Consider the following 17,653-nt stretch of genomic DNA (forward strand, 5'->3'; position numbering starts at 1 on the left):
GGTTCCATAAGAATTTTAGAATTTTTTTTTCTGTTTCTGTAATAAATGTCATGGACTTTGATAAGGATATAACCACCAGGGAAAGGCAAATCAAAACCAAAGTGATATATCACTTTACACCTGTTAGGATGGGTATTATAAAAACAAACAAACAGAAAACAGCAAATATTAGCTAGGATGTAGATGATTCACATCCCTTGTATACTATTAGTAGGAGTGTAAAATTGTGCAGGCCCCATGTAAAACATTATGAAGTATCCTCAGAAAATTTAAAGTAGAACTATCTTATGATCCAGCAATCTCACTTCTGGATATAGGCTCAAAAGAACTGAAAGTAATTTCTGCACTCCCATGTTCACTGCAGCATTATTTACAATAGCCAAGATACACAAACAATCTAAATGTCCCTCGACAGACGAATGGATAAAGAAAATATTCTATACATACAACCGAATATTATTCAACCATAAAAAGTAAAAATCCTCTCCCATGCTACAATATGCATAAACCTTGAGGATATCAGGAGAAATGAAATAAATCAATGATGGAAGGAAAATTCGGTGACTCCACATACAGCAGCTAAAGCAGTCAAACTCATCAAAGCAGAAAGTAGAATGGTTCTTTCCAGGGACCAGAGAAACGGAGAAATAGCTGTTTATCAATGTTCAGAAAGTTTCAATCATGTGAAATGAAAATGTTTTAGATTTCTGCTGTACAACACGCTTTTTATAGTTAACAACATTGTACTGTACACTATACACTTAAAATGTACTGTACACTTAAAAAGAGAAGATCTCATGTTGTTTCTTACCACAATAAAAAAATCTATTCAAGTATAAGAGCTTAGCTGGTTACTATTCTTTTACAGTCTAGTTTGGTTAGTCCCTGCCTCCCTACCCCACCCCCCACCAAAAAAAAGAAAAAAGAAAAAAAAACCCACAAATTCTTCTTCTGTGTTTGGTATATTTTGTAGTCAAGATATTGTCAGATATATCACACACAGTATGTCTTATAATATTCCCATGTGAGATTTCCCTTTTTAAGTAGGAAAGATTTCATATACCAAGAAACTTGAATTTCTAATATATATGTAATATTCTCCTTTCCTGTTTTCTTTTGTTGTCTTTGTTCTATTAAGATTTATAATGCTACACTAACTTAAATCATCAACTATATTAACTCATTAACTCATTAAGTTAGCATATTTTCTTTTTCCTTCTTGTCAAAAATTATTGCCCTTGTTATTCCTTTTATATTAACCTTTTGTTAACAGTCTTTGTATGTGTGTGTAAATGTATGTCTATGTTAGAAAAGGGAGGAGAGAAATTGATAAGGTACTTCATAAACCTCAAACATAAATATAAATCTGATTTTTAAAATCAAATTGAAATAATGTCTTAAAGCTGCAAGAGCCATTATATTTCTTATCACAACAAGGAGTACATAAAAAATATAAAAAATTCAATTTATACAAAATATGAGACTCATGAGAGATGTACATTTCTTTTACTTTTCTTTTTGTGTGTGTGTGTGTGCTGTATGCCCAACAGCAAGACATAAAATTTACTACAAATAAAATTTATTTTCACTACACTCATATTCCCTGCAATTTCAAATCTTGGTTTCAGGCCCAGAAAATTTTAGAAAGCTATTATATACTATTACTTGGGTCAAACACACACAACAGGTAAAATTAGTACAGTAGACATGATACACCGACATGTATGTAAAGTTTGAGGCTCAAAAATCTTGAGCACTTCTTCACGCTTTTTCATTACAAATATTTTTGTAAACATTTTTCCTCTCTTACTAATTGTCGTAAGTCATGCCTTTATCTCTTCTGGAAGTAAATATATTATAAATAATGAATAAAATATGTAAATAAAACGCATTCAATTATAAATATTTGAATATTCCCATCAATTCCTTATTTTTCCCCACTGTCATATTCCACTTTTAGGCCTCTTTATCCCCTTCAGTACCCCTGATATTATTTTCTAATTGGTTTCTTCACCTTCTATCTCCCCCCTTTTTCATCTACCCTATATATCTTTGCCATGGATTTCCTCAAATTATTAGCTACATCAAATAAAAACAGTAATGGTAACAATAAAATTAGTAATATGAAATGATGTATTTATAAAAGACCTTCAATAACTGTTTATTTAATGAACAGGTAATTCCTCAATTTAAGGCATACACTGTGCTTAGACTTCCACATGAAGTTTTCTATGTAATCCAGATAATAACCAAATGAAGCAAATATTTTCATTAATCTGAGTTTACATATAAGAAACAGAAGGCAGGGTGCCTGGGTGGCTCAGTGGGTTAGGGCCTCTGCCTTCGGCTCAGGTCATGATCTTGGGTTCCTGGGATCAAGCCCCGCATCGGGCTCTCTGCTTCATGGGGAGCCTGCTTCCTTCTGCCTCTCTGCCTAGTTGTGATTTCTGTCAGATAAATAAAATATTAAAAAAAAAAAAAGAAACAGAAGGCAAAATAATATTAGATGGCTTAACTAAAATCACAGCTAATAGGTCGCAGAGATGAAATCTCGATCAAAGCTATATGACTCCAAAGTTCATAAACCTAACCACTACTCTGCTTATTCATACGGTGCTCTTTGTTTCATCCTACTATCTCAATACCTACTAAACTAGGTCTGGAAATCTGTGGCTTGAATCTTAGGTTCTCCATTCCTATTCTAATGTGCTTTTCTTCTTTTTTTTTTTTTTAATTTTTTAAAAAGATTTTTATTTATTTATTTGACAGAGATCACGAGTAGGCAGAGAGGCTGGCAGACAGAGAGGAAGGGAAGCAGACTCCCTGCTGAGCAGAGAGCCCAACGCGGGGCTAGATCCCAGGACCCTGGGATCATGACCTGAGCTGAAGGCAGAGGCTTTTTAACCCACTGAGCCACACAGGCGCCCCCTAATGTGCTTTTCTAATCTATATCACATTATGCCTCATTCAACCAGATTTGTTCTGTTCTCTGACTTTGCCTAAAACTGAATTTCTCTCTACCTTTTTAAACACTCATTATACAGGATATATTTGGAAGCTTTAATTTTTCCAGATGTCTTCTCTGACATTCCACATGGAAGTGGTTTTTTAGTATCCGGAATTCCTATAATATTTTATTTCTCTCTTATGTAGTATATAATAAAATATACTATTTCTGGAGCTTCTGATTATCCAAAATTATATTTTATGTATACTTTTTTTTTTTCTAATTACTAAGCTTTCTCAGGTGAATGACTGAAACATTATATAGTCTGTAGAAGGCATCTCAGTGCTTTGCCTATGGAAGTACTGGTTCAATATCCAGTTCTTCTTAGGGATTTCTAATCTTAGTTACACCAGTTAGTATCTTGTGACTTTGTGGAAGTTACTAAAACCCTCTGTATCTTGGATTAATCTCTATAATGGAACAAACAATGGTACCTAACTCAGCAGGCCATTGTGTGGATTGCATGAAGAAAAATATGTGTAAAGCACTTAGACCAATTATCCAGCACATAATAAGTACTGATAAATAACAGTTAAAATAATTAAAAATGAATCAAAACATTGGCTTTAGCAATTATGGTTAGTTACAATTTTCTCTACCCTTACAGAAATTTTCCTTCTCCTATCATAGATTTATCTTATTCTATTATAACAATAAAAACAAAACAAATTTGGGAATAGTAAGTTTTTATTAGTCAGTGTATATGGAGAAAATCTTGCTTAATCATTTGCATCGTTTAATTTTCCCTCACATAGCAAATCAGAGAGTTTGACCAAAGTTTTCCAAGGATTAGCAATTATACATCCTCATATACAGTTTTTCCATTTCTTAGAATTCTTCAAAAGTATTTGAGCTAATTTGCTTAGCTTTGCAGTATCAGGTGTGATCGCAATTAGGGACACTCTGCTACTAAACATCCTAAATGGTTTTGTTTTGTTTTGTTTGTTTCATTTTCTGTTGCTTGGTTGTCTCCCTGTCCCTGTAGAATCCTAAAGCACTCCCCCAAATATGTCAAATATGATTTTCATTATTTTGACTTCAGTTTGGCAAAATAATTTATACTTCTCATATCTGCTTCCTCCAGATCCCATTCTCAAGACATCTGACCCCAAATTGTTAACCTCATTCAGAAATCAGACTGTTCCCTGTATTTGATAGTTGGTGACCTGTATCCAAGATTTATTCTAGTTTTGATAGTCTAGCAATATTTATTTGGCAAGAAGAGTCTTACTGCCTCTCCTCAACATAAATATTGACTAAGTCTTAACAAAATAAACTGAAAAAATATGCCTACATCACTTGAAAAGAGGAATTTTAATTCAAAAAATTAGCTGACATCTTATATAAAAATAAAATTATTTGGTATAAAGTTGTGTAAGTGACTGCCTACATTAGGTAAGCAAAAAATATATGTAGTTGTGTCTAGTATGTTTTGTCAGATCATTCCACATGAGAACGCAATCCACAGTGCAGCACATTTTGCTAACTAGTATCTCATAGATTTCACAATTTAAAACTTTAAAAATATTTTCAAAAGTAATGATATAACATAGAACATAGGAGGTCATATTAATAATAAACTAAACATTTAAATTTATTAAGTCATGAGTATTGGATGCAAACAGTGAATTAGCAAATATTCTCTTCCACTATGATTCTTGTCTCATGCATCCTTGGAGCTTCTTAGCCAGAGGAAGGTCCAGGATAAAACAGAATTGGACGATTATATCTTCCCAGGGATATGATTTGAGAAGAGGCTCTAGGTTGACAATATTAAACAAAGACCAAACATAAACCTCTTTTTCTGACCTGAATCTCTCTCTTGTCTTAAAGGAATGTTAATCTGTGTAAAACTATTGTGCTATCTAGAACAGTTTACATAACTAAAGGGAGTAAAATTATATTCTTATTCCCCTTTCACCAATTCAACAGTATGTGTCCAGGTCTGGAAGACAGTATAAGAATATGAGAATAATTTAATTATTGTTTATAATTCATGTCCATTCTCTATTATCACTATGTTAAACGAGCACCCACCTTAGAGCAATTGATCACAAGATACCTTTATCAGTTCCTTACATAATTCACCCAGAACAAAGTGTAATGCTCCTCTACATCAGAAAAGTATAAAAAATATCACATAGAAAAAAAAAAGAAGAGTGTAAAGATATATAAAGTATAAAATGAAAGACTGTAAACAGCTTTCTCAAGACTTTTGAGTTTATTAATCCAAAAATTCTGTATACTTATCTAGTAATGGCTGCATTAATTCTGTTCTCTATGTTTGTGTTGCTTACATATTTAGCCCATCCTGCTGACTTCAGAACTTTAAATGTGCATGAAAAAATAATTCTGTTGTACTTACACCAGTCAACTTTACCAACTTTGTCAGCATATGGAGCATAAGGACTTCAGAGAATTAGCTACTAAACAGGAATAATAAGATGAGAAGACTTTAAAGTTAGTAAAGTTTTGTAATAAAGAGTCAAAAATTTCCTAAGTGCTATACTGGGGTAGGAGGGGGAGCACAGTTAGCTAGGGGGCTGTAAGCACAGTTAGGTACCAAAATATGAGATTTGAGGAAAGCTCAGAAGAAGGAAAGGGGGATTGTAGTGCATTGAGTGGTGCTATATCTATATTTATTCTCTGTACCTTGTGGGTGTTATCTTATTTAGAAAAAGAGTTTTACAGGTATAATTAAGTAAAGAATCTTGGGAGAGCTAAAGATATTACCCTTAATTATCCGAGTGGATCTTAAATCCTACAGTAAATATCCTTATAATTGAAAATCAGAGAGAGATTTGAGATAGACAGAAGAAGAGGAGGCAATATGACCACAGAGACAGAGCTCAGAGAGAGGCAATCACAGTCAAGGAATACCAGGATAGCCAAGAGAAGCTAGAAGAGGCAGTTTCCTCCAAGAATCTCCACAAAGAACACAACCCTCCTAGAGAGTTGGGTTTAGGACTCCCAGCCTCCAACACTGTGAAAGAATAAACTTATGTTGTTATAGCCAGTACATTTGAGGTTATTTGTTATGGCAGTCACAGGAAACTAACATAAGCACTATGTCAAGAAAATATACTTTCCAATATTCCTGGTGCTGTTAATAATGAGTCTTACCAATAGTTAGACAATGTTTCCGTTTAGAGAAGAAAATGTGGAAATGTTTTTGGATATTGTAACCAATATTGACACGAGAAATCTGTTAACTAATGTCATACAAACTTATGTAAAATAAAATTTAATATTTGTTATTATCATAAACAAGGACATTCACTTTAAGCAAGACAAGTAAATTACATAAGAAGAAGTTATAGGAAGATAAAAGAAACAGCAAAAGAAACAATTAACAAAATGAAAGGGAACTTACAGAATGGAAAAAATATTTTTAAACAATGTATATGATATGGGGTTAATATTAAAAATATATGAAGAACTCAGAACTCAATACCCAAAATATAAACAACCCAATTAAACAGTGAGCAAAAACTCTAAATAGGCAACTCTCAAACAGAAGAACTTTAAATGCTATCAGGTATATGAAAAAGTATGCAATGTCACTAATCATTATGGAAATTAAAACCACAATGAGATATTATCTCACATCTGTCAAGATCCCTATTATAAAAAAAAAAAGAGAGAGAGAGAGCAAGTGTTAGCAAAGATGTAGACAAAAGAGAACCTTTGCTGGTGGAAACATAAGTTAGTATGGCCATTATAAAAACAATATAGAAGTTCCTCAAGAAATTAACAATGGAACTACCCTATGATGCAGCAATCCCACTTCTGAGTATATATCCAAAGAATCTGAAATTAGTACTGCAAAGGGATATCTTCACTCCCATGCTCATTGAAGCACTATTTATAGTAGTCCAGATATAGAAACAATGTAAATGTCCTTTGACAGATGAATGGATAAAGATGCACATCAAAAATATTACTCAATCATTAAGAAGAACAAAATCCTGCCATTGTGACAACATGGAGGTAGCTAGAGGACATTGTGTTAACTGAATAAGCAAAACAAAAGTAGAAACACTGCAGGACCTCATTTATACATGGAATCTAAAATAGTCAAATTCATAGAAACAGAGAGTAGGATGGTGACTGACAAGGGTGAAGAGGGGAAAATTGGAGATTCTGGGCAAACAGTACAAAGTTTCAGTTACACAACATCAGTAAGTTCTAGATATCTAATATACAGCATGGTGAAGATAACTAAGAGTGTTGTATTGTATTCTTGAAATTTGTGAAGAGGATGGATCTTAACAAATCTTCTCAAATACACACGCAAAATGATAACTATGTGGAGGTGACCAATATGCTAATTAGTTTGATTGTGGTGGTGATTTCACAATGCGTATAGCATATATATCAAAATATCAAGTTATACACCAAAATATCAAGTTATACACCTTAACTGTATACAACTTTTAATTGTCAAAGACATTTCAACAAAGATGACCAAAAAAGAAGCTTCCCCATTCCACTCCTATTCCATCTGCCTTATGGATTCTGATGATCTGTTTTTCTTTTACACTAACAAATTAATAATACTAAACTTACATTTTAGTAGAACTTAGAGAATACATGAATTTTTGACAAAAATTATTATTATTTGCTATTGGAAAACTAATAAAACTAAGCAGAAGGAAAATATGACTCAAAATAATTGTAATAATAATAAGACCTAATATTTAATGGAAAATTTTAAGCCAGGACTAATAACAAAGTTAAAAAAAGAATCAGATTCCTATTGATTACACTTAAAAGTGAATTAATAAATTGGTTTAATATTTATATTATCTTAAAAGTATAATAACTTATCCTAACAAAATGTGCTTCCCCTTCTCTATTGTCTTCAAAGTCCAGATCCAACTTCACCTCCTAACAGATTTCCAGCCTCTTGCAGCCTACAGCACTCTCTCTCCTCTGAACTGATTAATTTGTACTTCTTATTTTTTACTTAATATATTTTGTTCCTATTGGTCAATTCACCTATGTTATCATTCAATAATTAAAATTAGAAAAGTTCTGAAGACAATAGCTATTACAGAAAAAATAATTAGGATAAATGAAAAAAATATATACTGCTAGGTGAGGTTTATGCAAGATAAAATAGCCAAAGATCTGACTTATCCACCACGTTTGACTATTAAAGAGGGTACATATTGCATGGAGCACTGGGTTTGGTGCATAAACAATGAATCATGAGAGACTATGGACTCTGAAAAACAATCTGAGGGGTTTGAAGTGGCGGAGGGGTGGGAGGTTGGGGTACCAGGTGGTGGGTATTATAGAGGGCACAGCTTGCATGGAGCACTGGGTGTGGTGAAAAAATAATGAATACTGTTTTTCTGAAAATAAATAAATTGGAAAAAAAATAGTTAAAAAAAACAATGAATTATGGATAACTGAGAAAAAAATTAAATTAAACTAAATTTAAGAAAAAACAACAACAACAACAACATGGCGGGGTTACTGTCTTAGCAAAACCTGTCTATGATCTCAGCTACATAAATACCACCATGCAGAAGGCAACAGAGGGTCATAAAACAGAAAATGGTCTGAAAAGTATTCCTTATAAAAGTAATACATTTTATTAGCCTTATCATCTTTTTTTTCCCCAAAAAAACTGGTCCTACTTTTCTGTGTGAGTTTAGGACAAATTAATGAATATATCTGTGCTCCAATTTTCCCATATGTAAAATGAGGAACATCACAGTATCCATTTTATACTGTTTATGTGTTCATTAAATAGCATAATACCTCAGTTATTATTAATGCTCAGTATACATTTTTGATTGACTAATACTGCAAAACACTGCATATAAAAAACATTTTTAGCGGTACCTGGGTGGCTCAGTCGTTAAGTGTCTGCCTTCAGCTCAGGTCATGATCTCCTGGGATAGAGCCCTGCTTCTGGCTCCTTGCTCGGTAAGAAGCTTGCTTCTCGCTCTCCCACTCCCCCTGCTTGTGTTCCCTATTTTGTTGTCTCTGTGTGTGTGTGTGTCAAATAAATAAACATAATCTTTAAAAAAATTTTTAAACTTTCTTTTAACTCAGACATTTATTCATCCACATAACCACAATTGGTAATAGGAAGACCAAATTAATTAAAAATTACACCTGGACTACAGTAAATGAAATCCACATTAGCTCAGAAAAGGACCTATGTAACTTCCTTACCTCTCTCTTTTTTTTTTTTTAAGATTTTATTTATTTATTTGACAGAGACAGTGAGAAAGGGAATACAAGCAAAGGGAGGGGGAGAGGGAGAAGCAGGCTTCCCGCTGAGCAGGGAGCCAGATGCAGACCTCGATCCCAGGACCCTGGGATCACGATCTAAGCTGAAGGCAGACACTTAACAACTGAGCCACTCAGGTGCCCTAACTTCCTTACTTCTTATCAATCATAAAATTCTTCCTCTAACTTGCAAAGAAGTCCATTAATCCAGTACCATAATCACACACCAAGTGGTATATTTTCCTTCATTACATTTCCCTTGAAATCAGCACATTTCTTAAGTAAAAATCGATCAATAACCATAGATCTGAATTCTCTTGTCTTTTCAACTGGTTCATGTGAGATATCTATCTTCCTTTACTACGTTTTGACAATGTGATGCACTCTTAAGCAAGTCAACTCAACAAAGGAATTTGGTAAATCTTGGTTTGTCTTTGAGATGTCGTTTATGGGTCTTGAAAATTAGAATTTTGTCCCTACAAAGCACTCCTATGAGTGCTCCCATTCAGAATTATCACTATTACACTATCAATTAGGGAAAAGAGGACAGAAAATTGAGATCAAATTTGGAGCAATGAATTGGTAGTGGGGGAAAAGAAGGAGAAAAATGTCTATAAAAATGGGAAGACGACTCTGAGAGTGACAAAAACGGTTAAAAAAAAAAGAGATACTAAAAATGTGTCCAAAGCAAGCCATCTACTTAGGAATATTGTTGAATTATAATCATAGCTTGCTCATCAAAATTATTTCCATACTTTCCCTTTGGCAACTCATATCCTAAAAGAACTTGCTCCAAGTGACCGTCAAGGAAACATGCAAAATCTGAAAATCTGAAGGGATTTCCACACTGACTCCTCCCAAACAGTCAAACTAAAAAGTTTCACAGTGTAATACTCCAAATTTACATTTTAGAATTCAACTATACATTTAGCTTGGGCAGGAAAGAAGAGGGAGAACACCACAGGAAAAGGAAACTGGAAAAATGAAACCTCAGTCGTAAAGAAAATTAGTAATAGAATATAATATATATATATAAGATATAGTAATAGAAATAATATAGAGAACAATATCATAGCTATGATATTGGATGAGATGCAATTAATTTTTTAAATGTTATTTTGATGAATTTTACAGGTAGTTTCTTCATTAACTTACACAATTATTAAGTCAACAGGTATTTCCTAAGCATGTACTATTTTTCAGGACTGGTATTTTTATTTAAGTGATGTAACTCTTATGCCAAGAACAAATTTATGGCATGTATATATGTATGTATGTGTGTGTATATATATATTTTTTCAATGTACAACATATATTGTGATATATATCTACCCAAATTTTTAAATAGATTCAAATTTTATTTAAAAATAATAAGTTGTTTTCAGAAATGAATTTTAAGGTATTTATCTTTTTTAAAATTAGAAATTATATTAAAACCAAAATATAGGCCAGGGTATTTATGACACTTAAAGAAAATCCAAAGTACATTTGTGTATCACCCTAGAGGGCTAGGGTGATAAATGGTGAGTAGAATGCATGAATTCACATATTAAAGGTATTCAAGTATAAACTGACACAATTGAGCATGATGTCTCTGGCTCAGTAAGCACAGAAACAGTATTTAGAAACCTAGAGTGAACCATGACAGTAATATGCCAAAAACTGGGTCATTAGAAACTGTATCTTTAAACTGCAAAGATGTGTCTGTCCTTTTATTTTAAACTAAATAACTTGATATTAGATTCAGATTGCTACACTTTCAGTGATACAAGGATGAGTTAACCACAGACACCTTAAGTGTCTTGCATATGAGAAAGTGTTGTATTAACAAAGTATACCATTTACAGGTTTGTTTTTTTAATGTTAGAATTTTTCCAGGCCAGAGGTGCTGCCTCTTAACAAAACTATTCTTCCAAGTTGAAAAGATTTGAGTACATCTTTACATATCTAACAATTATAAACATAACCACACAATCAATCTTTCCCTGTCTCTGTCTCTCTCAGACAAACTGAAGAGTTTAGCCATCTCTGTATTTGTAGATTCCCCCCTCACTCATCTGAGACATTTTAAAATGATCGCATTTCATATAGTAATATTTTGGATGACCTTACCAATTATATATTACATCAACTTGATTAGCCTTATAAATTGGATACCAAAAAGCAATTTTCATTAATAAAGGAACTTTGTTGATGTGTTTCAAAAATTACATCATCTCACAATAGCAAATTTTAAATAATAGGTAAAATGATCATATGACATATATAATATATATATTTTATATGATTTATTACACACACATGTATAATCTTTTTAAGAATACAGTTTTAATCTGAATGGAAATAAATAAAATAGAGATTAAAAAGACAATTATAAAGATAAATAAAACTAACAGCTGATTCTTCTAAAAGATAAAAATTGGCAAAGCTTTAGTTAGACTCACCAAGAAAAACAAAGAGGAGCTCAAATAAAATCAGATATGAATGAGAAGTTACAACTGACATCACAGATATGCAAAGGGTTATAAAACTATGACAATAGTTTATGAACAATTACATGCCAAGAAACTGGACAACCTAGAAGAAATCAGTATATTCTTAAAAGTTTACAATCTTCCAAGACTGAATCAGAAGAAACAGAAAATTTGATAGACCAATTACTAGTAATGAGATTGAATCAGTAATAAAAAACTTCCCAACAAACAAAAGTCTAGGAGGTTATGGATTCACAGGTGAATTCTACCAAACAAAGAAGATATAATACCTATCCTTCTCAAAATCTTCAATTTATCAACAAAATGATAGCAAAGAAAATTAAAAAAAAACACACATTAAAAGAATCACATGTTATGATCAAGTGGGATTTATTCCAGAGATGCAAGGATGCTTCAACCCAAAACAATCTTGTGACAAAAGAACAAAGCTGGAGGCATCACGATTCTTGATTTCAAACTATACTAAAAATATAATCAGGGGTGCCTGGGTGGCTCAGTGGGTTAAAGCCTCTGCCTTCGACTCAGGTCATGATCCCAGGGTCCTGGGATCGAGCCCCGCGTCGGGCTCTCTGCTCCGCAGGGAACCTGCTTTCTCCCCTCTCTCTCTGCCTGCTTCTCTGCCTACTTGTGATTTCTCTCTCTGTGTCAAGTAAATAAAATCTTTAAAAATATATATATATATAATCAAAGCAGTATGATACTGGCATAAGAACAGAAATAGGCACACAGATCAATAGAATAAAAAACACAGAAATAAACCCGCTGATATAGGGTCAATTAGTCTATGACAAAATAGGCAAGAATATACAATGGGAAAAGGGCAATCTCTTCAATAAATGGTACTCACAACTACATGCAAAAGCATGACACTAGAACATTATCTGACATTATATACAAAAATAAACTAATGTGGATCAAAGGCCTGAAACTCTAAAACTCCTAGAAGAAAATATAGGTAGGATTGACATCAATCCTAGCAATTCTCTTTTTTGACCTGTCACCAAAGCCAAGAGAAACACAAACAAAATTAACAAATGGTACCATATTAAACTAAAAAGCTCCTGCACAGTGAAGGAAATCAACAACAAAATAAAATAGTGCAACCTACTGAATGGGAAAAGATATTTGAAAATCATATCTGATAAGGGGTTAATATCCAATGTACATAAAGAACTTATACAACTCAGTAACCAAAAAAATCTGGTTACAAGTGGGTAGAGGGTCTAAATAGACATCTTTTCAAAGACATATGGATGTCCAACAGGCACATGAAAACAAGGGCAGCATCACAAATTATCAGGGAAATGTAAATCAAATCCATAATGAGATATCACCTCACACCTGTCAGAACAGCTATTCTTACAAAGATGAGAAATAAAAAGTGTTGGCAAAAATGTGAAAAAAGATAAGCTTCATGAACAACTGGTGGGAATCTAATTGGTGCAGCCAATATAGAAAGCAGTATGGAGGCTTCTCAATAGATAAAAAATAAAACTACCATATGATCTAGTAATTCCATTACTGGGTACCTATCCAAGGAAAACAAAAACACTAATTTGAAACGATATATGCACTTATATTCACTGCAGCACTATTTACAATAGGGAAGACATGGAAACATTAGCATCCATTGTTGGATGGGTAGATGAAGAAAATGTGTGTATATGCATGCACACACAAACACACACACACACACACACACGGAATACCCCTCAGCCCTAAAAAAAGAATGATATTTTGCCATCTGGAATAACATAGATGAATTCTGAGGGTATCACACTAAGTGACATAAGTCAGACAGAGGAAGACAAATACATCATGATTTCACCTATGTATAAGGTTAAAAAAACAAAACAAACAAAACAAAATCCAGACTCATGGATAAGATGGTTGTCAGGGATAGGGGTAGAAATGGGTAAAGGTAATTAAGAAGTAGAAACTTTCTGTTATAAAATAAATAAGTCATGCAGATGTACTGTACAGCATGGGGAGTATGGTCAATAACAGTGGTAACAGGTGGCAGATGGTAACTGGACCTATCACGGTGAATATTTTCTAATGTGGGACAAAATGTCAAATCACTATGTTGTATGCCTGAAACTAATATAATACTGTATGCCACTTTACCCCAATAAGTTAAAAAAAGACTGTAAAAAAGGTACAACTTTAAATACCATATTTAGAAAACTGTATCAAATATTTTTCTTCTACATAATGGTTAGAATATTAACAGGTTCTGATATATATACATATATATATAAAATATTTATTAGCCATTAATATGTTTTATTATTTTCATCATTTCTAACCAGTGAACAAAAATGGAAACTAAAGTAATGAGGCATTAAGGATATGTAAGCATATAATGAGTTTTATTTCAATTTATTATAAAGTTTTACTAGTTATATTGCCATCGACAAATTATATAACCCCTGTGTGCCACAATTTCATCTTCTAGGGATAATGTAAGAATCAACTACATTGATTTGTGATAATTAAATAATAAAATATTTGTAAACTTTTCAAATAACAGTTTATCTTTAATATAAAACTTACCTTTAACTTAGTTTTTAAACTTTTAAGTAAAAAAAATTATCAGCACATCAAATCACTGGGCAATCCTGAAATGCCCTAATAATAACTAGGCTATCACTCACTCATAAGGTGCAACTGTTCCTTGAACTTCATCTGATACTTATATTTCCAACATCATTATAAGATTTCTGGAACAAATATGTCCTTTTTAAAAGGTCCTTTATATGTCCTGCAATGGGCAATATAATGCTAGTAAAGCAAATATTTAATGAATTCTTACTGAAACAGTACATTTTTATATATTTGATGTGTTTGTTACCCATTTGTATGAAATAGTACATTTTTATATATTTGAAAATTAACAGTGGGTCTCATTCTCTTATTTTTCTAAAAATAATATACCTCTAATCAATTCTTAAATGATATGTTTTAGTATATGGTTTATTAAAGAAAATATTTTAATATATTAACATCATACAAAAGAATTAAATGCAATTAATAAAATATAAGGCCATATCTTTGAGAAAATTTAAAGATGGAATTGTTAAATTATCACTGAGTTTCTAGGAAACAATAAAATACATTCATTATTTTTTCAGCTTTATTGAAGTACAGTTAACAAAAATTTTATGTATTTAATATATACATTTTGATGGTATTGAACATATGCATATACTCATAATACCATCACTACAATGAAGTCAGTAAATATATCTATCACCACCAAAAATATTTCTGGGTCCACTTTTTTGTGTGTATGCATAAGAAGAGATAACACATGAGATAGACCCTCCTAACAATATTTTAAATGTACAGCACCATACTGTTCATTTATTTTTGATAAGTACATATAGCAGCTAGAACTTGAAATAAGTATTTATGAAACAGCTTTGAAAAGTAAGGTAAGATTTTCCAAAGATTAAAAAGTACCAATATTAAAAAAAATATATGTGTGTGGCACTTTCACTTCTAACCAAGATAAGTCACAGGACCCAAGTTAACAATCCACCAAAACAACTAAAAACTTCACAGAATATATGAAACAATAGTTCTTACATTTTTTGATATCAGGATATATAGGACTGTGATACCTGAGGGACAAGAAACAAACAAGGTGATCCCAACAATTGCCCTGACTTACAACCTAAAGAACACTTCTTTTTTTTTTTTTTTTTTAAGATTTTATTTATTTATCAGAGAGAGAGAGAGAGAGAGCGAGCACAGGCAGACAGAATGGCAAGCAGAGGCACAGGGAGAAGCAGGCTCCCTGATGAGCAAGGAGCCTGATGTGGGACTCGATCCCAGGATGCTGGGATCATGACCTGAGCCGAAGGCAGCTGCTTAACCAACTGAGCCACCCAGGCGTCCCCTAAAGAACACTTCTAAGACCATGGTAAAGGACAGGAGACTGGACAGTCCAGCATACTCCCAAAGTACTCCTCCTTATGTAGTCAACAGAGTACTCATTAGTGTATGTGTGTGGGTATACTATCTAAAGCTGGAGAAAGAAACATATGAAAGTTGTAGACATATTATTTACTAAGGTTTACTTTTATTATTATCATTTTTTAATTTGGCAGAGAGATAGAAAGCACAAATAAGCAGAGCAGCAGGCAGAGGGAGAAAGAGAAGCAGGATCCCCGCCAAGCAGGGAGCCCGATGCAGAGCTCAGTCCCAGGGCCTGTAATCACGACCTGAGCTGAAGGCAGCCATTTAACCAGCTGGGACAGCCAGTGCCCGCACTAAGGTTTACTTAAGGCTGAAGCTATTGATATTCTTAATAACAAAATGGAAAACCTCCTAATAGGGCAGTAAGTACTTAGAACAGTTTGCAAAAGAGTAAACCTAAAAAAAGTAGCCTTAGAAACTACTCAAAATGAAACACATTGAGAAAATAATAACAAAAAAAAAAAAAAAAGAAGAAGAAGAAGAACATTAAAAAAACATGGGAAAACCAAGAAATCTATACTTGTGTGTTTGGAGTCTATAAAGAAGGGAGGAGCAGTGCTAGCTATTCCTGGCATTTGAGGAGCTGGCAGGAAGGAATCATGGATCAGGTAATGCAGTTCACTGAGCCAAGTTGGCAGGTTGTGAAGGACTGTATTCAGCTGGTTATTAGATGTACTAAAACCTGATAGAAAAGAATTCCAGAAGATTGCCAGTGCAACAACAATAGGATGTGCTATAATGGGATTCATTTGACTTTTTTCCATGTGAAATTAATCTATATCTCTACTAATAACATTGTTGGTGGCTGAGTATCTTTTTAGAAGTTTTTCATCTTAGGAATTAGTAAACAAGTGAGGATTTGAGAAGTTCATGGAATAAAAATTTGCCTATGTATTTTGTGTTTTTCTTCTTTGTTTTCTTCCAAGATGTTTTATATTTCTAAATTAAAATAATTTCAAAATAAAAAAATAAGACAGAAGCAGAAAAATATAATGGTTAACTTTTCCCCCAAATTTGATGAAAACTATAAATCCACGGATTCAAAAAACTTAACAAACTTCAAGTGCAAGAGATATGCAAAGAATCAGACCAAAGCACATCATAATCAAATTGCTTAAAACTAAGAAAAAGGAGAACCTCTTAAAAACAGCTAGATGGGAAAAATGAAAAACATTATATACAGAGGAACAAGAAAAAGAACAGCTGATTTATCATCACAAACAATATAAGCCAGAAGACAATGGATCAACATTTTTAAAGTACCGACAAAGAAACTGTCAACTAATCATATTTTTTACCTAGTTAAAAAAAAAATTAAAAAACAAAAGTAAAATGAAGATATTACAAAAGATTTAAAAATTAATTACCAGGGAGACCTTCAGGTATAAAAAGAATGATCCAAATATAAGTATGGACTGGCACAAGTGAATGAAGAACCTTAGGAATGAAAATTACGTGGGTGAATATATTTTTCCTATTAAAGGTCTTTAAAACACAACTATTTAAAGGGAAAAATAATGAGGTAGTGTGGGGTTATACATATTCAGAAGTAAAATACATGACAACAATAACACACAGGCCATGAGAGGAAAAATGGGGGAACAATGATTTCAGATTCCTATACTATTTTAAAATGGTATAATACCTAAGTTAAGTAATATCTAAGTAATCTAAGTAATATCTAAGCAGACTCTAAGTTAAATATGAATACTATAAATCCTAAAGTAATCTCTAAAATAATACAAAAAAGTAAATAAATAAGTCAACCAAAAGGCAACAGAGAATCAAAAAAATGCTGAATTAATCGAAAAGGAAGTAAAACAAGAGAACAAAGCGTAGGACAAACAGAAAAGAAATAGCAAGATGGTAGATTTAAATTCAGCCATATCAGAACCACCTTAAATAATCTTAACAAAAT

The 17,653-nt window shown here is 32.6% G+C and overlaps 1 protein-coding gene and 1 pseudogene across 1 annotated transcript in view; one reads left to right on the forward strand and one right to left on the reverse strand.

Annotated features, from left to right (window-relative positions):
* The window catches only part of GRID2 (glutamate ionotropic receptor delta type subunit 2), a 1,460,772-nt gene that overhangs the window by 1,263,141 nt on the left and 179,978 nt on the right, over positions 1 to 17,653 (reverse strand). The gene's annotated exons all lie outside the window — the stretch shown is intronic.
* LOC122889390 lies at positions 16,173 to 16,544 on the forward strand (annotated as a pseudogene).

The sequence above is a fragment of the Neovison vison genome, chromosome 11, assembly GCF_020171115.1.
Source record: "Neovison vison isolate M4711 chromosome 11, ASM_NN_V1, whole genome shotgun sequence".
Classification (NCBI taxonomy): Eukaryota; Metazoa; Chordata; class Mammalia; order Carnivora; family Mustelidae; genus Neogale; species Neogale vison.